Below are 24,401 nucleotides of genomic sequence, written 5' to 3'. Positions count from 1 at the left end.
ATCAGATCTGGAGCTGTTCCCTCAGTCTTGAGTTTCCCACCTCATCTCCACAAAGTATGTGTATAGGCTGTAAGGATTACATCATTCAATGGCAGACTTTGCTGAAAATGTATTTTCCCTTTGTGAAAGTAAAAGAGTCACCGATGTATTCTGTTTTACACCATGAGTTTCTGTATTTCATCCTTCACTTTAGGCTGTGGCTACCAGGATGTCTCAGACCTCAAATATATACTGTATATATGTGTGTGTGTGTAGGTTTATACTTATGTGTATATATACAGTAGTACGTGAAAAGTTAGCTAAGCAACTAACAACAATCAGAGTCAATAAGCTAGTTAAATTGGAAAGACTTTTTGGTTGTTTGGAGGCTGGTTTCACTGAGGGAATTCAAGGTATAATGAGCAGGACTACATAAAATGAGCCACAAAGTCAACAAAATCTGCTCGTAAAGTAATTACAGTATATAATGGTCAAATACAAGCAAAAGTATTCTTTCAGTCATACCTGTGAAAGGTAATCCCATGAGAATTAGTTTTGAAGGTAAATTGGCTGGTACTGTGGTGGGTTTCCTTTTTATCTAAATGTTGATGTGATGATGTGAAGAATCCTCCAAGGAAACCTTCTTGATATAAACATAACATTTTACTAATACAAAGTGAAGATGAGCGTCCCAATTAGACCCTCCATGGTAAGGTCTGAGAGCAGCAAAGCGAAACACTACTCTAAGGGAAAACAGGAAAGCAAACACATATATGTTCTGACGAGAAACCTGAAACCAACATGTGGCGTCTAAATAAGGCTTTAGCTTTGGCACAAAGAGAGGAAGCAACAAATGTTTAGTGACCTAAAGATGGTAAAAATCCTATCTGTCACAGAACTGGAGCCAAAATTGGACACTTTCATGACATACAGCTGCGGCTAGTATGGGACCAAGGAACCTCCTTGGTTTCTGGCTCAATATATCACTCTAGCAACTGTGCTGGCTGGGTTTAATTGTGAAAACGTGTTCAAAAGGACAACATTCAAATTTAGGTAAAATGTATGTTGCATTAAATGATAATCATATGAAGCAGTCAATACACCTCAGTACAATTCCACGCAGGACAGGAACTCAGCATCTTCTTTGTTCACTTTTGCCATCTCCGATATGGTGGCAACATTGACATATGATCCAGCACTCAATGAGGAGTTTACCTATACATGTCTATGTTTGTTGGACTCACTTTTAAATGTTTTTTTTGTCAAATGGCTGCTTTTCATTTTTGCAGAACCGTCGATATCACCCTAGCACCCGTCCACTTTGGAGCTGAGCTCTACCTCAGCAGCTAGTTGGGGTTAGCGTATCTCTTGTTTTTAGCTCCGAGAGCTGGAGCTCTGTTGGTAGAAACAGAAAGAATCAGAGCTAAAACACACGCTAGCTCCAAGTCAGCTCCAGCCCGGTGGAAAAGGCCTATGAATGTAGGAGAAAACCTCATGGAGAAAACCCACTAAAACATATTACAACAGACTCCTCACCCCTTTGCTAATCTCTAGGGGGGCACTGATTGCAATTTTCTGGCTGTTCACCGATTTTTTAAAAGCCTGACCTGGCAATATCAATTTTGGCCGATTACAATTTTTTTTTCCTTTTCTAACAGCATACACCTTGAATGTTCCAATCTTATTTTATTGTAAAACATTGAACAATACCTGTGAAACAATACAAATGTGTTGTTTTAACTGCACATTTGATCTCATATATGAGAGCATTAGAACCTTTAGTTTTCCATTTTTCACATTGTCAAGTGTCCAGCAGGTTACACTGCAGACCTATTTTGAGCTCTTTGCACAGCTGTATTTTGGTTTTACAAATCACAGGGTTTGGTAGGTAATATAATAATCTACAGGACAAATCAACAAAACATCTTAAATCACCAACAATGTGTCCAATCCGTGTATCCTTTGTTCTTTGGTTATTCCGTTTTGAAACCAAATCAAAATAACAAATAAACAGTGTGGTTATTTTTGTTTTGCTGACTTTAAACCAAAACAGAAATACAGAAAAACCTAAACTGTTTTAAAATTTAATCTTGTTCTGTTTGTGTGATATTTGGATATTTACGGGAAAGTAAGACGTTTACTCTGCTGCGTTTGATAAAATGATCCTGTAGCATGTTGTTCACCTCATCCCAATGGCACAGGCGTAATTTGTGTGTCGATTACGTTTTGTTAAAGAGTTGATGCTGGAAGTCAGAATCTGTGAATATCTGACAACTTTACCAAACAGTGTTACCATCCAAATAGTATCCAAATAAACTGGGCCGACTTTTGCTCCTAGACATAAAAAGAAGCAACACATAAGTCACATTACTTAGTGAATTGAAACGTTATTAATACATTAATAAATCAAAACCAAAAAATGGATGTTACGTAAAACATGAGCATGATGTGAGATAAAAGAACCATTGGTGGTGTAATGAATCTACAGGTGCTCCTCGTTTCTTGTGATCAACTTCCGTGTGTGTTGACGGCTGCTGTTAGCGGTATTATAATGGCAAAATAAATTAAAAAAAAAAAACCACTGCCCTCAAAAAAGCTGTAATTGTTTTTGTAAAAGTGTCAAATGGGAGAAGTTTTAACATCTATTGTTCATCACACCAGACTCACAGTTGATAGCTATCCATCCATCCATTTTCATACCCACTTATTCCCGTTTAACAGGGTCGCGGGGGTCTGCCGGTGCCAATCTCCGGCTCTCATAGGGCGCTGGGCGGGGGTACACCCTGGACAGGGTGCTAGTCCATCACTGGGCAACACAGACACAGACAACCATTCACTCTCTCATTCACTCCTATGGGCAATTTAAAGACTCCAATCAACCTTACAGTCCTGTTTTTGGATTGTGGGAGGAAGCCGGAGTACCCGGAGGAAACCCACGCAGCACGGGGAGAACATGCAAACTCCACACAGAAAGGACCCAAGTCCACCCCAGGGCTTGAACCCAGGACCTACTTGCTGTGAGGCGGACATGCTAACCACTAAGCCACCGTGCGCCCACCAGTTGATAGCTAGTCACCAGTTTCTTTGGATACTATTTGGACATCCAGAGACTGCATGAAAACATAAGTCCTATTGTGTGAGGAGACCTGGTCCAGAACCTGTGGAGGGAAACGAGGCGCAGCGGACTTCAGTTCTCACTCTAATTTCCCCGTTAATATCCAAATATCACACAAACGGAACAAGTTTTGAAAAAACACAGAAAAACGCTGCTTATCTGGTTTTTCTGTATTTCTGTTTTGGTTTTAAATCAGTAAAACAAAATAACCACCCTTTTTATTTGTTATTTTGATTTGATTTTAACGGAATACCCAAAGAACAAAGGGTATACGGATTGTGTCCTGAGTATTAGGTTTCCTTGTAGAGCAAAAATTCAAAAAAATCAGCTTTGTGGATATTTAAATGTAAAACTATTAATCTAAAAAACACTTACAACAGCTTACAGGATAAAAGCTCCTAAAAGTCAAACATTCGACAGAAATAATAAAGTGCGTCATGTGTAACATTTTCATAAGTCAACAGGAAATGACAGAATGAACATGACACAGGTTAGTTGTTTTCATTCTTTTATAGTCACTTGTTCATTAGTGGCAGATTTTTCTTCATATCCAAAGCCGTGAACTCCATCATTTTCCTCGTAGTAGCTTTGCTCTTTTCACTGATAAGCGTGGTGTTTCCTTAAATGGTGAATGAGGTAGCGTGTTGTTTGCAGTTGCACCAAGACTTATTTCCGCATTACAGGAATTAGAAATTGTGATCCTTTGCTCTTTTTTTGTGTAATACTGGGTGACTGTTGTTGTTATCCTGTGCACAGGCACATGCACACATGACCTGGCGGGCTGGCCTGTCAAATCATCTCATCAGGAGAAAAATGTAGACCATGGCGTAAATCCATTAAAATGTATTACTACAGACCCATCACCCCTTCCTTACCAACCAAGATAAGGAATCATTAATTTAGGCCTGATTTTGCGCTTGGTAACAAAAGTGCCCCGCCTTCCGAATTTATTTTGGGCTGCAGCTGCTGCTGTGTTCTAAGAGAAGAAAAAGAAATATTTAGGGTTAGTGGTTCAGTAAGTTTTCAAATAATTTGCTTGTGACAAAATACATTTAAATCTAGGGATGTAACGATTAATCGTAAGGCAGTTAAAATCGATTCATAGGTATCACGATTGACATCGATACTTCGAAAATTGAAATGCAGTACCTTTTTTAAACTGCAGAGGGCGCTATCTACTCTTAAACATGTTCATAAATGTTTCCTTACCCCTTTAGCACCGAAGAATATCTGTAATATTATGTTAATATCTGTAGAAGTCACGTTTTTCTATTAGCTCTGTCTTCTAGCATAGCAGTAAACAATGCAGTTTTGCATTGTTTACTATAGAACCAGAATTTAAAATAATAGGTTTCTTCCTCATTTGTATTATTCCTTTATTTATTTCATTCAAGATTTATTTTTTAGTTAAATTGCATTGTTTTGAATAGTTTATCAAGGAATTCTTTTGACCATGAAAAATAAAAGGAAAATAATACAGTATTTTCTCGTTTTTTTTTTCAGTCATCATTTGACTACAATCCCATTTTGTAGAATAAATCGTGAGAGAATCGTATCGTGAACCCAGTATCATGAATCGAATCGTATCGGGAGTTGAGTGAATCATTACATTCCTATTTAAATCACAATGAGAGGGTGATTTTAGGGTGGAGAAATGTAATTAAATCATGAATCCATTCTTACCTGCTTGGTGACATACCACCCATATTCCATGTTCGTGGTGATAAGCTCATCGTATTTTTCACGGGGTGTTAAGTCAGTCGCCATCTCCGTGGAGGTAGCTGGAAAACGGAGACAAAAAAAGTTAATATTTCTGAAGCATTGAGGGAATTTAATGTGAATATGACTTACTCCATAATTTGGTCTTCTGAGGTTTGCACAACTGTTGTTTGGCCCCCATAGGGTTGAACTCCTGTTTGATCTCCTGAGGTTTGCACATGCACACCGGTTGTTTCATTCCCTGAGGTTTCCACAACTGTTGTTTGGTCCCCTGAGGATTAAACTCCTGTATGATCTGCGGAGGTTTGCACTCCTGAGGTCCCATGGTCAACATAGTGGAGATTCTTGAGTACTGATCATCCATTGTGATGGCATGATCCACACGCACAGCCATTTCATTGTCCATCATGTTTTAGTTTTTCCCAGGCCTGTTTAACAACCTTAAGCCTGTACTGGTCAGTCTGAGGTTATCAGTGGTAGGAGATGACTACTAAACACCAGTCTCTATGTGTTCAGATGCCACAATGAGACCAAAGCCAAAATAAAACTCTTGCATTAGGCTCTGATGTCACGAGAGGGCATGATGTCACTAGAGGCTACTCATTCCTTGACACTCAGAACTTTGATTTCCCAAGTTAAAAACTGATCTTTGACTTCAAAGCTACCGGTTACCGGATGTTGAAATATCTCAAAAACATGGATGACTTGGAAAGTATCTACTAATATATCTATCTACTAATATAAATATCTCCCGGACATGGTTTGTGTTCGACCTGAAACTTTGTCCACAGCTTCCAAATACTCCAAGTGTGTGCATCTGTTATTTTTGAGTAATTTGGTCATTTCCAAATGTTTTTTTTTTAAATTTATTTTTGGCTGAACTCATGTTCACCCAGAAGTGAAACCTATTCGGCTTTTGACCTCAGTGTGTGAGGGGGAACAAGCGCATCATCTATATCTATTTCACTGCACAGCTCCTCACAGTGGCGAGCTAGAGTCACGTGTGCGGCCAGAGCCAATCGCTGCGCACACAGCCAAGCAGAGACGGACCGCAAACACACGAGTGAGAGAGAGAAAGATAGTCGAGAGGGGCGTCTGAGCAGCCGCGCTCACACTGATATTCTAGCAAAGCTCTTAAGTCTCACTGATTGGGCCTGATGTGAGTCACTGATGTGCGTGCATGTGCGCGGCTAAAGCGCGTGCGTCTGTGTGAGCCACGGAGTAGCGAGTCACACACCCACGCAACAAAAATATTAAAATACTCCAAACTAAATATTCATACAAAAAATACACAAAATGAAAACAGAAATGCACAAAACTACACTAAAAAAGATACAAAAATACACATAATGATTCCAGAATCAGATTAAAATGGAAACAAAAAACAATAATTATACAAAAAATGCACAAAAACACAACAGAGAGATATAAAAAAAAACACAAATTGATTCTAGATTCACACTACAATTGCAACAAAAAATGCACAAAAACACTCATACAAAAATACAGATAGAAATATAGAAAGATACAAAAATCATGTGCATGTCCCATAGAATTAAACCAGGGAAATCGCACACGCTATTTTACTTTGCACCCGCAAATAAACCCTTTTATAACACTACAGAGTACAGAGTATGTACACCTATTTGTACAACCAACCTTCAAACACATACTCAATTGCTTATAATTGACAACTCTACTTAAGCTCCCACTATATGAATACATACTTCTGATGAACACTGTACTAGTTTACTATAAAGGCGATAATGTTTCTTTGAATAATTTAAATGATTATTACAGAAAATAATTTTTTTTTATTGGCCTAACAAAGTATGGCATTATTACACAAAAGGTACAAAATAATTAAGCAATTATTTAAAACGAAGTAAAAAAAAAAAAAGAAACATTTTAAATTCAGTAAAACAGCTCATTTAAATTCATATGTATTACAGTTTTTATTGATTACCATGAAGTGCGGAGGTACGCTTCTGTATGTTTGCTCTCAATAAAGAAATAAATCTGTTGTTTCAAATGCCCTCTAAGCTCAGAAAAAAATGAATTCGAAAAACTAAATAAAAAAAATGACTCTGTCAAACAGAAGAAAAAGAAAGTAGTCCAAAAAACTGAAAAAGTAATCCAATTTTTTTTTTAAATATAATAATAATAATTTCCAAAAAAAAACATATATTTTTTTTAATGCAATACGCCGTCGTAGTAATTAAGAAAGGCTGTATTTAAATTAAACCAAATAAAAATAATATCTGCTCGTGTAACCGGTAGATTTCTGCAATGTGTAAAAAGATGCTGTGACACCGGGAGTCCGCCACAGATCCTCTCCCAAAGGCCATTGCACAAAAGGGCAGTAATTTGACAGAACCAACAAGAAACTTACAATGTCTATACGGAGCAAAGCATACCTGGCAATAGGGAAAGCACAGACAAAACTCCGTTTCAAGATCCTACACATGTTAAATAAAAGCACATTAAGTATGTTAGTTTACTGCCTGTGCACGTAAACTAGCTTAAATTGCTGTGTGCATGGCAAGCTAGCTAGGCTCCTCTTTGATAAAGCTTTTAGTTAGGAACCAGCTCATAGCTCATAATTAAGATGCAATAGGCATAGACTGCCGGGGGGGGGGGGTCTGGCATGCTCGGTTGGAGAGAGGTTGGAGAGGGCGTTAAGAGAGAGGTCATTTAGGTTAGAGAGGGACCGGAGAGGGTCCCATTCCTCTTTCAAACACTCCCTCTATGTCTGCTTACTCCCTTGTGTGTTTGCTCCTGTACTCCTTCTGGCTTTTGTCTTGCAGGTCCGTGGGATCCTCAGTGTGGAGTTACAGAGACTCAGCGGCTCTGTCTCCACCCTTTTCTCTGCACACACCCAACACAGCATAACGTGGATGGCTGTTCATCATAGGAATGGGATCCACACAAGGTTCCTGCTGCTTAACAGAAGGTTTTCCTTGCCGCCATGATGAATTCATGTTGGGTGTGGGATACATATGTATGTGTATATACGTATATATGCATATGTGTGTATCCATAAAATGAAGAGTCCGTCCTTAAGACTGCTCTACTGTAAAGTGCCTTGAGATACCATTGGTTATGATTTGGCGCTATACAAATAAAGATTGATTGATTGATTGATTGATTAGTAAATAAAATAACAATATATTCAGGATATTTCAATTAAGTAAATACACCAACAGCTAACAAAAGACTGCAAAACATTCCGAAGAACATCAATATACACAAAATAACACAATAAATAAAGAATGGAAGGTGATAAAAAAAAAAAAGAAACAAAAACAATGGACACCTACCTCTCCCGAAGGCTGTTGTACAAAAGGGCAGAGGGGAGGCGACAAAACGAATAAATAATAATAACAACCAAAGAAGAAGAGAACACAGGAAGGAGGGGCTGCGGATTACAAAATAAGACTTAACAGTTGCCAGGTAATATTTATGGAAGCCCGTTCCCGCCACTAAAAAAAATACAAAATCACCCAGGAAAGTCATAATTATGAGAAACAAAGTCATAATTACGAGACAGAAAGTCATAATTATGAGATAGGAAGTCATAATTATGAGTTAGTAAAGTCCTAATTATGAGATAGAAACATTTTTGGTACATCCATCTGTACCCATGACACTGACCAGAAATCTCCATTTGTTGTTCAATAAATCGTACGACTTCAGCCACATCAGTTTTATCCTTTCGACGCCAGAGCCTCTTTTTGCTTAGTATCTTTTCAAGGGTGCGCTTACTCAGCATATTTCTATGTGAATTTGCAAGCAAACAAAGTATTTCATCATTTGTAAAGCCCCGTCTAAAGTAGTCTTCAATAGTTGATCAGCCATCTCTCAATGTCAGCTCATCACATGAACAAACTGCTGTAAATGTGTTTAAGTATCTCATAATTATGACTTTTTTTCTCTCATAATTATGACTTTTTATCTCATAATTATGACTTTACTAACTCATACTTATGATTTTCTATCTCATAGTTATGACTTTCTTTCTCATAATTATGACTTTCTATCTCATAATTATGACTTTCTTTCTCATAATTATGACTTTCTATCTCATAATTATGACTTTACTAACTCATACTTATGATTTTCTATCTCATAGTTATGACTTTCTTTCTCATAATTATGACTTTCTATCTCATAATTATGACTTTCTTTCTCATAATTATGACTTTCTATCTCATAATTATGACTTTACTAACTCATACTTATGACTTTCTATCTCATAATTATGACTTTGTTTCTCATAATTATGACTTTCTTTCTCATAATTATGACTTTCTATCTCATAATTATGACTTTGTTTCCCATAATTATGACTTTCCTTGGTGATTTTTTCATTTTTTTTAGTGGCGGAAACGGGCTTCCATAAATATTCTATAATTGTAAAAACCAACAGTGAAATATTGGACACTGTTACACTGTCCACTCTCTGCCTGCAGGTGGTGATGTTGTCATATAAAGCGGACGTTGAGCTCCAGAGTCCAGCATCATTCTCACTCACATCCATCCACTCATTCAGTCCTCAGGCTGCCATCCACGGATCAACGGTAAGACACGGCTCACATTTCACTTCATTTCTCAGAGGCTCAGCCCAGCGTCTCCCGTTCATGTTCCTGTTTGAATTCTGCGTGTTGGTTACTATCAGCTGTATTTAATAATAAGGCTGACTGTGGTGCTGTTGTTGCTGTGCGTTTTTACGATGCACGGAGCATCCCAGCACTTGAATGCAGCAGAAATATGGGCCAGGTGTTTGCTTCTAGTCGTTCACTGAGCCAGAATGGCCTTCAGCGATGGTGATGGTGGAGACTGGACCATGTTCGCCTGGTTCTGCTGCAGAAAGGGTTGCTCAGTCAGCAGCAGAATGCACCGATATATGTGCAGGAACCAGTGGACAACATCAGCTCAGTGAACACACAGGAGTGCTATTTTAGTCTGGTTTTGATTTCAAATGTATGTTTGGGGTGATATTGTCCTAATAAGAATGCTGATATAAGAGTGGTCCATGAGAATAGACTGTGTGCATCCTCAGACTGAATCCTGTGGAAACCTCTCATCTCCAGCCTTCATGTGGATTCAGCAGCATCAGCAGCTTCTATTTCCTAATAGGTTAAACCCATTTTAGACCAAACCACATCCATGTTGTACAAAGAAATGCATTTACCTAGAAGTATAACAACCTGAATGCAATTCACTCAGATTTAATAATAACAGGCACTGCTGTTACATTGTGCATCCGATCTAAATCCTAACCAGGAGATGCATTATGGAGGAGGATTACCCTATACTCCACTGCCCTCAGCACGTCCTGATAACATACATTTCCCAGGAGAAGGCTGAGCCTCTGCCATCATTGCCCAAATACCAGTGAAACACACACAGGGTGTGTTTCCATTGCTCACAGGCGTCAGATGTGTATTGTCAAACATGGAAGTGTTTCAATGCCTGTGAACCTGTGCAAGAGGTATGTGTGTGCACCAGTCATACATGCATACCTGTGTGCACGGTGCACGTGTGTACATGGTGGTAGGGCTGGGCAATATGGACCAAAATTCACATCTCAATATGTTTTCCTCAAAATGGTGACATACGATATAAATCTCAATATTTTTGGCGCAATAAAGCTACACAACATGTGCCACTTTTGACTTTTACTCCTCTAAGAGACAGTACATGTGAGTGAGTTCTGTAGTGTGGCTTGTTTAGGGGAACAGCAGGGTTAGGATGCACTCAGAGATCCATCTAACTGAGCTTTCAATGCTATTCTGAGACGTAACGAAAGCAGCAACACCTAATTTCCTATATTGCCAAAATATAAATCTCTGTATAATGTACGTTTAATATAGACAAAAAATATTTTATGTCATTAATATTGAGTTGTGATCCTGACTTTGAAGTCTATTGTTAATTGTTTTGCTTTTCTAAACATGGTATATTGTCAATGCACTGAAAGTGAAAATGCTACTGTTTTATTTTATTTATGAAAATTCAAGGTTTGCAGAAAAAAAAAGGCTGTTTAAACCCCATTTAGAAGCTAAATGTGATTGCACTTCAATTTATTCTGCAGTATTTTCACAATAAAATGCACATGAGTAGTTTAGAAATCATTGTTGGTAATATATTAAGGTTTCATTTTTTCAGACAACTGTATTTCAGGAAATTTACTTTGAAAATGACTTTAATCTCCTGACATGTTTTAACTGCCAACTGTCAGTCTTCCTCAGAGGCATCTACTGATCGTTTTGATGTGTTTCTGGGCGTGGCCAACTTCAGAGTTCTCTCAGGCTGGCCATGCCCCCCCTGTCGCCTGATGGAACCCTGTCAAAGACATCAGTAGATGCCTCTGAGGAAGACTGATAGTTGGCAGTTGTAACATGTCAGGAGATTAAACTAGATTTCAAAGTAAATTCTCTGAAAAAATTGTCTGAATGAATATAAATTAAACTATAACCTATTATTTAAAAAAAAGAAGAAAAATGAACTTTCTGGAATTATAAAGCATTGTTAGATTTCAAAGCAAACACAACTAACTCATTTGTGCAGTTTATTGAGTTTATTACAAACATCATCACCTCCACACCACATGTGGGCTTCTAAGTGGCTCTCATCATCACTGTGGGTTTTTGTCGTCACATCAGCTGGTTCGGTTTTTAGTTGCCATCAGGCATTTCTCATCGGTTCTGCTCCACTGAGCGTGTGGTTGCATATATGCGTGTGCCAGTGAACGTGAGATAATTAGATCCTTTATGAATCTAGGCATGCTTTCATTATCTAACATGCACATGTGCACAGATTTAGGTAGGATCTCAGGCTGGCCATGGTTCTTCCTCCCTCTCTCTCTCTCTCTCTCCCTCTGCATACTTGAGAGCATCTGAGCCACTCATGTTCCCAGCGCACAGAGGGCGGTGGGTGTATCCCGCCCATCCACGCTGATGTGAGGAAGCAGCAACTCCTCCATCCCACTCAGTCTGCTCTAAACTCTCGCTGCTCTCCTGTGTCAGCCGGCATGTCTGGCCTCTAGCGTAGCACTCACCCGCTATTCATCACCGTCCAGGATATATTTACACAAACCCACGTAGAAAGGCAGCTTGATGTAGTGTCCCAGAGGACAGAGGTAAGGGAAGCGAGTTGTTTTCATTTTATGTATTTCATTTAACTGTTTAGAACAATTATTTTTGATACAGTTTGTTTGTCCACTTGTCCAAGGGAGGCTTTAGTAGTAGTAAAAAGTGTTCAATAACATCACAACACCAAATGTCATACTATCCCACTCATACTAAGTCTGACATCAAAATGAGTATGTAGTGCATTCACATTAGATAGTATGGAAAGATTCAGTATGTGAGAAATTCCCGGGACATTTTTGAAGTATGCATGATGAGCACACTAGTCATACTCAACTGTCCCATGATGCAGTTCAAGCGGAACTTAAAATTGTACTGGGAACGGCTTCAAGCTAATAATAGAACATCCTTTTTTCAAAACAAAAGCATCTTTTCTTGTCTTCCATTAGTTTTTATATTTATTTATTTTTAACCCTTTTGTAAATAGGGCCTTTTGTTTTGAAGTTAACCGGAAGTTTTGTCAGTATGACAATGACATGAACCGAAATGTCGGTATGAAATGTGTTTCTGCGAGTTTTATGGATCAAATAAGTACACGTTGATATTCTACTTGGTCACTTTTTCACTTCAGATGTTTTCAGAACTTTCAAAGCTCTGAAAGTAGGATCCAAATGCATCTTGGGAAACTTGGAAGTATATGTACTTCAGTGGGAACAGTCATCATTCTAATCCTCTTAACCATACAAATTATATATAGTAGACAGTATATACTCATTGAGTTTTTAGTGTGTAGTACAGAGTGTGCCATTTGGACCACAGCCATACACTAGTTACAAAGCAAAGGCAACATGGTCAAGCAAGCAGTTAAAAGTATTCATGTGAGCTCTGTTGTTTTGATTTCAGCCATTGTTTGAGTCCTTTGCTGTTGGTCTGTAACTTTAGTTGAGTGCGTAGAGAGTTCCGAAGGTTTGCACCTTTTGCAGAAAGCACAGACTGACAGAATGAAGCCTTGCATCATGAGAAAAGACAATCACCATCAGTGGAAGCTCTTGTGCAGAAAAGAGAAAGTTAAACATTAATAAATGAAAGCGTTAAAAACGATAGAAATACAGGTATTCAGGAGGCACTAAATAATGTTTCATTTCACCTATTTACAAAATAAGATTCTTTAGTAATAATAAATTGAGATTCATTCCATTATAGTTTTTCATTATGCTCTATAGATTTTTTTTCCCCCAAAGTTTTCAGAGCAAAATGATGGACTCACGGGGTACTTGGATTCAGAAATAAGAGAAAGTAGGTACTGGAGCTAAAGAGGTTTGAGAACCAATGATTTAGACATTATTGTTATTATTATTATTATTATTATTATTATTTTTTAATTAGTACTAAAATATTAAATATTTAATAGGTCTCTCTAATATGTTTTTTTTTTCAAAGTATTCTGAGCAAAATGTTGTAGTCGGACAAATCGGGTACGTGGATTCAGAAATAAAAGAGAGGATATTTGAGGAGGTTTGAGAACCACTGATTTAGATGTTTGACAAAAAAAAAAATGTACTAAAAAATGAAATATTTAATTGGTCCCTCCACTGTTTGTAAATTATGCTTTAATTCTGTTATACATGATAAGTGTGACTATATTTGATGTCAAATGAGATGATGAAAGAAATGACAAATTGTGTCAGTTTTTTAGTAGTGATGAACTTGTGCTCTGACTGCTATTGTGTTGCATCTCCCTTCTGATTTTACTGCTATTGTCTCCCCTTTTGTTCCCTACGGTTCCCTTCTATTGCACCCAGATTATCCGCTACGGTGCAGCCAAACCACGTTTGCATATACAATCCTTTGGCAGTGTTTATTTTTGCCTGTGTGTGAGCATCAGTGTGATTTCCTCTGAGGTGTGGAGAGGTGAGTCAGAGCAGCTGAAGGGTTGGTGGCTGTCAGCGGCATTCACTGTAATGGTGCTGAGATGTGCCGTTTACTAATGATCTCTGTCGCATGAAGTCATGCATTTGTAAATTGTGGATGTTCCAGGAAAGAAATACAGGCAAAAATGGCTGTTTTTAGGACTCATATTCATATAAAAGCCATTGACTATTGATAACAATGTGGAATGTTTGATATGCGACTTAAGCCAAATCAGAAAGAAGATCTAAACTTGTTTTTTTTCTATTTAATTCTCATAAAATGTTAATTAAAATCCTGATTTCCCAAGCTGGTTTTTTGTTTATCGTGAATTAAGTTTTGAACTGTAGTTTTTGAAAAGATAAATTGCCTTGAAGTGGAGAAGTGGGTTTGTGCTATTGGTACCTGGAATAAATAATTTCAGATTATGAACAATGATTCTAGTGAACTAAATCCCGTTAATTATTATTGCTGCTTTTAGTTCTTTGAGAAAAATGCAGTACCATGTATGTGAAAACTTGTGGCGGTTTGGATAAAATGAGACGGAGTCGAGCTTTAGGGTTGCTGGTCAGATGTGGACACAGGGTTTATTTGGCCAAAGGTTTTTTTGGGGAATATGATTCTGAGGTAAACAAACTTTCAGCGTGTGTGTATCAGTGACTCTGCTGCTCTTCAGTGCTCTCAGGGTTATGTATGTTGCTGATAGCGGAAGTAATAACATAACAGAGCCTCTTCAGGCAGAGACCTTGGGGAATGCTATTAGTGTACGATGGTATCTGCCTGGCCTGCTTAGGGCAGTCTGACCAGAACTGACTTTGTTAAAAAAACAACCCATTATTTTTAACACAAATATATACAGTATGAATTACATAATTACTAGAAAGAGACCAACACCACACATCAAACACCCACACTTACTAACACTAACCTATTCCCATTTCCCAGTATTGCGGTCTGTTCAATTTCCTATTTTATTCTATTTTTCTAGCAACCCTTTACAGTCAATCACTGTCTTCCCTGACATATGTCAGAAAAACAGTAAAAACCTGCAAAGACCAGGAAGCAACCCCCGGACACTAAGCAGGGGGCCCAAAAGACTTTCTGTTGCCGCGATTTGTCCAATCAAGCTGAAGTAAACTTACTGTGGACAGTACAGTACATTACAGGGAATACATTGCATTACAAGTTACATTTTCATTCTAATAACTTCATAAAAGCATTAAAATGACCTATTCTCCTTCCATCTTCCAGAAACCTAATTTAAAATATTACGCAGAAACCTTGAACCAAAGGTTTAAATAAGTATTATTTTTGTTAGTAATTCCAGCAAAATTATCATACTGTCATTCAGAGTTTTCTCCCAAAAACTTGTATTTAAGGTTATTTCCAGCCCTGAAATGACTGTAGGAGTCAATTAGTGATTGCATTTAAACTGGGTTTGTGTGTATGATGGTTTGGTGAGCGGTCCAGGATGTGCTGTGCCTTGTGTCTTCAGGATTTACCGCTAGGATTGGTTTATAATAACCCCTCGCATCCATCACTCAGACGTGCAGGTATAGAAGAGGGATGTAAAGTACAGAAGTGTGCAGACAATTAGGGCGCCTGTAGGTAGCGCCTCACAGCCTCATCTGATGGTAAGGATAATGAAGCGTGCACACACACACGCGCGCGCGCACACACACACACACACACACACACACAGACACACACATCCTGCTGTGAATATTTAAAGCACTCTACTGAGCATCTGAGGATGGCGACTGTTACAAAGAGCAGAGCACATGGAACTCTACTCTGTCAACCATAGAAACACGTCATGCCTTCCTCTCTTCAACCCCTCGCACTGCATGTCTGTGTTGTGTGTGATGATCACAGCAATAATTATTCCAGTTTGTTCTTGCACAGTTTGCTGTCAGATCAACTCACAACAAACTACATGGCACACAGCCCGCATCTGGCGTGCGTACAGAAGCACGTCTAACGCTGAGATGACCAATAACTCGCCTGGTGAGCATGTGCGAAGACGTCTGATGCCAACTGATGTTTGTGTGGCTCGAATGGTTGAGCTCCAGACTTTCATATTTATAGTTTCCCCAAGCTTTAATGGAACCTTTGAAAGGCTTTGTTTGCCCACACATAATCATTACGTTGTGTGCGTACTTGGCCTGAAGAAGTAAGTTCAGAACCCTAAACTCTTCACCTTTGACAAACAAAGAAGTCCTCCTTAAAGCTGCAGTATGTGGGAACTTTATAGTGTGTTATTGGGGAGTTTTAGAGACTCTGACATGAAAGCAAGTATTCTGTAGTTACTGTCCTGAGCAGCGGCTGTTGCCATAAGCTCCTTCCTATCCACAAGCTTACAGGCGGCTGCAGTGATCCCAGCTGCCACTCAGAGCAGAGTGACCCACACCACTCCTCATCCAGACTGCAAAATTAATTGTCTGTTTTTTTTTATATACTTCTCTTGAGTTTACATGCAATGTATCCCATCTGTTCTCATTCTCCCTCTGAAACCAGTAAGTGGGGGGGACCCTGCACAGTCACAGAGGTCTGCGTGGACCTTTTTATGCTTGCTTTGCCGTGTAACCGTTGTGTCTAAAGCGCAATGGGTACTTTCTCCTGCTGGAGACTCCTGTACTTGACTGCAGAATACAGGACTGCGCATCAACTTTAACCGGGCAGCCAACAGTAACACCCAAAACAGCTCATGTAGCACTCTATTTGTAGAAAGATATCTGGTTGGCTGAATAGTCACAACACTCTCCTGGATTTCAAGAGAAGGAGCAAAAGTCTAGTGTCCTCATATAACACTTTGAATAACAATATGCGCAAAGGTTAGTATGGATTTTAGACCAAATAAAGCCACAACAAAAACTTACATACTGCAGCTTTATAGAGCCAGGAGACTCACGACGTTCTTTCTTTGGGATCCTTGTTCCCTCAGAACTTTGCATCATTACTTTTTCCTCAAGCTTTCCTATCGGTGTTTGCAGCTCACTGCTCCACTGACCTCTAAACCACAGCTTCAGCCAACACCGATACATTACAACTAACACAAATTTAGATCAAATAACAGACACGCAAGTAGCCATTACAAAGGCATTTGAAGTATCCAATAAACCTAAGTTAGTAGGGCCTCCGATTGTCCGTTTCAGAAATGACCAAATTACGTTTCAGAGTTTACCCTTTTCCACGTCACTTTACTATTCTTAGTTTCAATTTCATCATATTTTACTGTTTAGACGACTTTACTGGCTTTTAAAATTCCAGGAATCTTACCAAACATGCTAAATATTGTTGATAGTCAACTACTTTTCACATGATTTACAAAATCAGGATGGTGACACTGAAATCACGCAAGTTTACATTGCAAGAGCGACATTAGCCACACTGTTGATGGAAAAAATCCCATGGAAATGTGTGATATGGACCCAAAACATTATTTATGAAATCTTAGATTACCGCCAACCAGTGAATCACTGTCAAAATCACTCATAGCCGTGTGACTGTAGATGCTTCTGCTGTGACTTGTCAGCAGGTAAAACCATCACCAGTTCAGCTAATACACCAACTGCTAAACCTGTCTTTGTACCTGAGTTTTTTCACATTTGAATGCATTCATAATTATTTGAACCACTTGTTCATCACAACACATTAAAACACACTTCAGATGAAGCTCTGCATTCATTTTCAATCACAATATAACATGATCACTCATAAAACCCGTAGCCAGTGATTTTCAACAGTATTATTGGGGCAATTGGACATATTTGTCCGATTGTCACACTTCGATTTTCAATCACCCGTTTTTTAGTGAAAAATGGGGTGTAAATGGGTGTACTAAAACATGCATGAGAGGCTTTTCTGTGTCATGTTGGGGCCTGATTTGAAATAAAGGGAGAGGAAAAAAGAAACGGTCAGTTTGCTTTTGCCATGTCAGATTGATTATTCCGTCTGTTTCCTAAGATGTTCTTTTACTGGGGGAGGAAAATGGAATATGTCTGTGTGCCCTGCGATGAACTGGCACTTTTTCCTGGGTGTACCTCTGCTTCGCGCCCGTTGAGAACTGGGTTATAGAAAACCATTTGACGTTCTGAAAACAGGACAGAACCCAATAAATTCAAGTAAAGAAATGAAAGTAAACAACAAAAAGAAACCACAGAGAGAAAGGAAATTAAATGTTAGAAAACAGCAAACGGGTGTGAAATAAAATTAAAAAAAGTAAACTTGCCAAACTCAAAGCAAACTGTTTACCTTTGATAAATAGAGAAGTGTGCGTGTGTGCAGGCGTCAGCTCTTCTGTTTCCAGACTATTCAGGATTTTGTTGTGGCTGAGGCGAATTCAGTCCACCTTTGGAAAGAGGCCAGTCAGCATTGAAGCCATTGCCAAAGTAGGCAGAAATCCTTTTTCCCTCTGCAAGCATATTTTGTATTCAAAGGTGCCTCATTTGGTTGAAATGTGCACAGGGATTTGACCGATGGGGATTGTTCTTTCTTTGTTCAGACCAGTTTGTGCCAGTTTCTGATAAGAGATATTCTTCAAAAGTAAGATGCACTTTACACCATGAAATATGCACTGTTAGTAGATGAGTTGTCTGCTGCAAATGATTTCTCATTTGTTAAAAAAAAAAAAAAAAAAGCAGGATTTCTGCATCGCATTAAATGTTTCGACAAAGTTGATGATCAACAAAGTCATTCACTCGAGATGAGCTCATATAAAAGAAGCTGTTTTAAAGAAAACAAAACAGAGTTGGTATTTTATCTCAATGAATATATGTAGCTCATTACTGACTGTAATAAGGAAACAGTTGGGCTAGTAACAAAAAAAAAACAGATTTGCTTTGTCTTCAAAGTTCAAACCTAACAATGATAGAAGTGTTTTCATGAGTGGGTGAGTTTAGCTGGACGGGGGGTCACTGAGGTGGGCTGAAGTTGGTCACTGGGGAGGACATTCATATCAGAGGAACAACACTGTAAGATGCTGCCTTGTTCTTCAGTTTCAGGTTCTGGAAGTAGGGCTTGACAATATGCACCAAAACTCATATCTCTCTCTCTTAAAATAAAGTCTTACCAGAAAAACATTTCTGGTTTACATTTTCTGATACAAAATACCACGCAGGCGCATTTATTAACTAACAGCTGCACAATATGTGCCACTTTAGGCGTTAGGCGTTTTCTCCTATAAGGGACAGCACGTGAGTGAGTTCTGTAGTGTGACTTGTTTAATGTAGGGTCTGGGTTAGGATGCACTCAGCAATCCATCTAACTGTACTTTTTGTGCTGTTCTGAGAAGTAGAGAAAGCAGCAACTCCAAAAACAGGTATTTTGATACAAAATTAGCTTTATATATATATCACTATAGGCAGTATAGTATTTTTCTATATTGCCAAATTAAAAAACTTGATATATCTTGAACCTCGATATATCACCCAGCCCAATGTGGAAGGTTGTTTTTGTTTTGAAGCTGCAGAAGTGACCTCTCCCAATCCTTGCTGCTGCTTTACTGTAGTTTGCAAATGGTGCCCCGGACTGTTGTGAATCTCATTGTTCTCGAGTTCACTCAGAGCACACTGAGGTTTTCATGTTAAAAGTAAAGTTGGATCCTCACATTCACCTCAGTCAGGAAAAAGCGAAGCACAGCCGGACATCTTTTAAGGAGCCACGTTAAAGAACAATGGCCCCGTCCATCCTCGCATTGTCTCCCCACTGTTGATCCCCAACAGCTTCTCCTTAATGTGTTCCTGGCATTGACAGGCAGGAAAAAACACAGTCCGTGCTGAGAGAAGGAAAGAGCGCAGAGGGGAACATGGGACTTCCTTTATGGAACCTTCGCCATTAAACGCCGTGTTTTAATTGGCTGGGTGCGAACTTCCTGCTCTAGTGTTGTTGGAGGTGACCGCTCCCTGTGGAAGTTCAAATGTTAGCTGTGTGTATTTGTGTGAGAGCACACCACTCAATGTTTCAGAGTGTTTGAATTGTACAGAAGTACATGGATAAACCTAATACGATTTTGTTACATTTGTCAGTAATATTCTTGATGAACATTAACTAACACATTGTCATAGTTTTTATTGACCATATTGTAGATAGTTTTTTTTACCTTAATAAACAGGTCACATAGAAAGTACAAATATAGGCTATAAAGAGAACTGTGCAGAGATGAAGCGAACAGGCTCACTCATACACATACACAAACTCATCTACACTAACATCCTTGACTCAACGCCTTCGTTGGCCCTCCGTCCCTCCTCCCTCCCACGTAGTGGCAGCAGGAGGGGTGAGACGATACGCGTGCATATGGTTGCTTGCCCGCCCCCCAGCGACTGGCTGCAATCCTTCCCTCCACAAGTTCCCCCCTCCCTGCCCATATGTGCTATGTCCTCGAATTTTGCTGTTGTAACTGTGTTTTTTTGTACTTCTATGTGCTGAGGAGTGTTTTTTTCCTACTCCCACACTGTGCCCCTCACTAAAAGGTAGGGATGTAACGATTCACGCAACTACAATAACGATAAGATTCGATTCACGATACTGGATTCACGATACGATTCTCTCAAGATTTATTTTACAAAATGTGACTGTAGACAAACGATGACTGAAAAAACTAGAAAATACAGTAGTTTTTCTTTTATATTGCAGTGTCAAAAGAATCCCTTGATAAACTATTCAAAACAAGACAATCTAACTCTAAAATAAAGGAATAATACAAATGAAGAAGAAGCCTATTAATTTAAATTCTGGTTCTATAGTAAACAATGCAAAACTACATAATAGTTCCTTTTCTTTTTAAAAGTGCAACTGAAAATGTATTTTGTGCCTTAACAATTGGACTTAAAAAAAAAAAAAAAAAACGGTCTGCATTGTATTTACGTCAGATATTTGTTTGGACCAAACAGAGTTAATAGAAAAACGTGACTTATACAGATATTCACGTAATATTACAGATATTCTTTCGATACTAAAGGGGTAAGGAATCATTTATGAACATGTTTAAGAGTAGAAGGCGACCAGAAAGAAAGTAGTTGCAGATTCCGCCCGCTGCCTACACTATTGGACGAGGATAAATATATAGGGTTTATTTAAAAAAAGTACTGCGATTCAATTTTCGAAGCATCAATGTGAACCGTGATACCTATGAATCGATTTTTAGCTGCCTTACGATTAATTGTTACATCCCTACTAAAGGGGCATAGTTTGGGTCATGTCTTTTTTCCACTCATCTTACCTACTGTTTTCTACTTCTCATCTAAGCAAGATATCTTTCTCTGTATGTTGGTGCACATTGTCTCTTCACACCAACTGCCAAGTAAAATTCCTTGTGCTATTTCAAACTGTACTTGGTGAATAAAAAACTTTTCTGATTCTGAAGAAATCAATGCTTCTGGAGGTCAACATGTTTGAAAAAACTATGACGTAGTGATTACTGCAAGAAGTGCTTCATTCATGTTCCTCACGCTGGTTTAATGAGGTTAAAGGCATCCAATGGTTGCCATGGTAGCGTAGACTTCCTTCCTTCTTCCAGACATTTTCAAAGCCACATTTCTCATTTCCTGGTGAAATCCATCCACCGTTATGTTCCTCCATAGTGTCAGATTGAAATGCTGCTTCACCGTAGTTAGCTTGACGTGACGACAACATCAATATGTGAATGCTGATTGGCTAAAATCTCCAAAAAGGCAATGCCCACATAAAAAAAGATATTAGTCCAGGCATTTCTTACATGAATTAGTAACAAAGTTTTATATTTCAGCTTTAGAGCAATCATCTAAAGTGCATTCTTGTGATGGGTATCGTATTGTTTTAGTGTCAGTATTTGTACGTTGCTGTTTCCCCTCTCTGATATGAAAAAGTATTTAATTTCATGCACACATTGAATTACTACACTAAATATGAGTATCTCTAAAAGAAACTGAAAAAAAGGAATAAATAATCCACAAAAAGTATCTTGAATACTAAAATTACTCAAAGCTATTTTTTGGCCGATCCGTGGGTATTCTTGTTGTATTGGCAAGTTAGTGTGAAGGGACATGATCTGTTTAGGTATTTGTTTATTCTAATATTTAGCATTTTTGTATTACTTTTTAATCGTGTTACTCATAGAGTGACACTCGAACAGCCAAACGTTGGGGAAGGTTGGCTTTGGTGCACCTGAGAAAACTTGGCGATGGATTATATTTCCTCATAATCCCCAGCATCAAACTCAGAACATCCTGAACGCATGTCTCCGCTCTGAAAACTTGTGTTTCTCATGAAACTTTTATGTCACTTGTCTGAACACCAGAGAGGAAATCTGATTCTCTGTCTTTTTATATTGTGCTTTCACTCTACTTGTTCTTAGAAGACATTCCTTTCCTCATATCGGTTGTTCCTTAGATACGCAGTGCTTTCCGGGATCAAAAGAAGCACATACATATTTGGAAGAAAGAAGTGCTAATAGGGATCTTGCAGACAGGGTAAAAGTGATGAGATTCCATTGTGCATAGAGATGTGATAGTTTCTTTTTTTCTCTGTAGAAGAGTGCGTGTGTGGACACAGCAGTTGTTTGATGTTCCTCCCATTTCTCAAGCTGACTGCATGTGTCTCGTTCTAATGGTTTGCATGATGCTCAGGAATGTAGATAAACAGATGACTGCGTCACTGGTGCACATACCTGCATTTCTTCTTGTGTGCGTCTGAGTAAAAACACCTCCTCATCACATGTATCGATGTTTGTGAAAACTAGCATATGTTTTTTTTTTTCACATTGATCCCAGTCAGCGTCTTTTTCATGTGAGGCTGAGAGTGTTGGGTCTCAGTGGAGCTGCTGCCTGACTTGGATTTAATGAGCCCTGAGTTCGGTCTGCTCCTTCACCTGTGAGCAAGTGCTTGTGCATTTCACATTCTCACGGCTTTTCGTCGGAGCTGCTAAAACATTTATAGTCACGTACTGGAAATCTATTTGGTTGTTCCCGGCTCAGATTTTCTGATCTTGTGAAGCAGATTTACTTACATGAAGTAAGAAGCTCCTGTGAATCTGAGGTTTGACCTCTGGTGGACACATGTTCTCTCTGTTCTTTCTTGCTTTGGTTGGTTTCCTTGTGGTAATCATGTTTCACCGATAGTGGGTGAACACGTGTGTGTCTGTGATTGAAGCCAATTAAAGTCTTTATAGGCAAAGGAAATGTATTTGTATAGCACATTACATGCATAAGGTATTTCAATGTGCTTTACATGATCAAAAAAGTCAAACAGAAAACATTAAACAGCTTAAAAATCCATAAGAACAATAAAGTCGGCAGTAAAAACATTAAATAAGCATGATCTCCCTCTCAGTCATTTGCAATAGAGAATAAGAGTGCCTTTAACTTGGATTTAATAGGATGGACTGATTTGCAGATGTACTGATACAAGAAAACTTACATTAACTACCAAAGCTAGATTTTGGATCCGTGCATAATGAGAGAGAAGAACCACAAACAATCTACAAATTACAGACAAAGAAGCATGAAACCACAGATTTGAAGGTTTTTCCTTCACTGCCAGCAAAACATGGGGAAACACAAAGAGAGAAAAGGGACAGAAAGAAGGAAACTGGGACTAAAAGAGAACAAACACAATAGTAAAGAGTATTCAAGGCAAATGTGGGCATTACATTGATCTTCTGCATCTCAAGTGCCTATCGGGTTCAAATTTCTGCTCTTCTTCTCCCAAACCGAGCCTTGCTTTTGTTCATCTAAGTGCAATCAATCACAGGAACCCCTGCCAGTCTCCACTGCTTTCCTACCAGCGAATGTATTTTGGTTTGAAATGGATTGCTGTACAGAGCCAAAGACATTTTCTAAGGGAGGTGTGCCGTGGACCTGAAATTAATGAATGATGATGTGGTGCAGAAAGCCTGATAACAAGTTAACTCTGAGGGGTTTTCTCGAGTCAGTATAACCGTCATAATTGTCAGTTAAATCCTCCACATAATGCTTCAGAATCATTCTAATCCCTGAGTCAGCATTCTTCCTGGCCTTAAAATGGAAATGTTTAATAACCGTTAAACTTATGAAAAACACCAGGATAAAGCAGGGTTGTGACCTTGATATTTTGTGCACTGGGGTATCCCGGTTTGTTGGAATCGCACAAAATTTTTATAATAACACTAAAGAAAAATTATCTCAATTGTGAGAAGGTTTTATAGGATTCTCACAATTAGCGGTGGAGGCGTGTCAAACATGGTGGCCAGGGGAACTCCAGGATAGAAGTTGGTCCTTCCTGGTAAGGCACTCTTGGAGATTGACTAATTATTATGTAAAATTAGAAGGCTTTCAAACTTTATTTTGTATTTTAGTCATATTCTAAACTGGCAGTGAAGTCGGAACAAGAAGGATGTAATTACAGAGTATTGGTTTGTTATATACATGCTCAATATTTTGTAAACATATGCCTTCTCCAGAAATATGGTGCATTTTTAATTTTATCTTAATTAGGCTGTCTCCAAAATGTATTTAGCAGCCTCTAAAAGTAATAGATTTTTATGTGCTTACAGAAGTAATAGAGCTGCCATGTTAAGTCGTAAGTACAAAATCCCGGGAATGAGTAACAGGATCCTAATGTGATTAAAG

The 24,401-nt window shown here is 38.6% G+C and overlaps 1 protein-coding gene across 3 annotated transcripts in view; it reads left to right on the top strand.

Annotated features, from left to right (window-relative positions):
- The first annotated feature begins 9,356 nt into the window (after positions 1-9,356).
- Positions 9,357-24,401, top strand: part of kank4 (KN motif and ankyrin repeat domains 4) — a 90,196-nt gene continuing 75,151 nt past the window's right edge. For 2 of the 3 annotated variants that reach the window (XM_028443823.1, XM_028443821.1), the window contains exon 1: positions 9,357-9,393. The gene's annotated coding sequence lies outside the window, so the exon portion shown is untranslated. Of the gene's footprint in view, positions 9,394-11,824; positions 11,958-24,401 lie in introns of those variants that run through there. The other variant, XM_028443822.1, reaches the window with a different exon arrangement.

Source organism: Gouania willdenowi, chromosome 4 (genome assembly GCF_900634775.1).
Source record: "Gouania willdenowi chromosome 4, fGouWil2.1, whole genome shotgun sequence".
NCBI lineage: Eukaryota > Metazoa > Chordata > Actinopteri > Blenniiformes > Gobiesocidae > Gouania > Gouania willdenowi.
The sequence above is the reverse complement of the archived record's forward strand: the minus strand, read 5'-3'. Positions and strand labels throughout refer to the sequence as shown.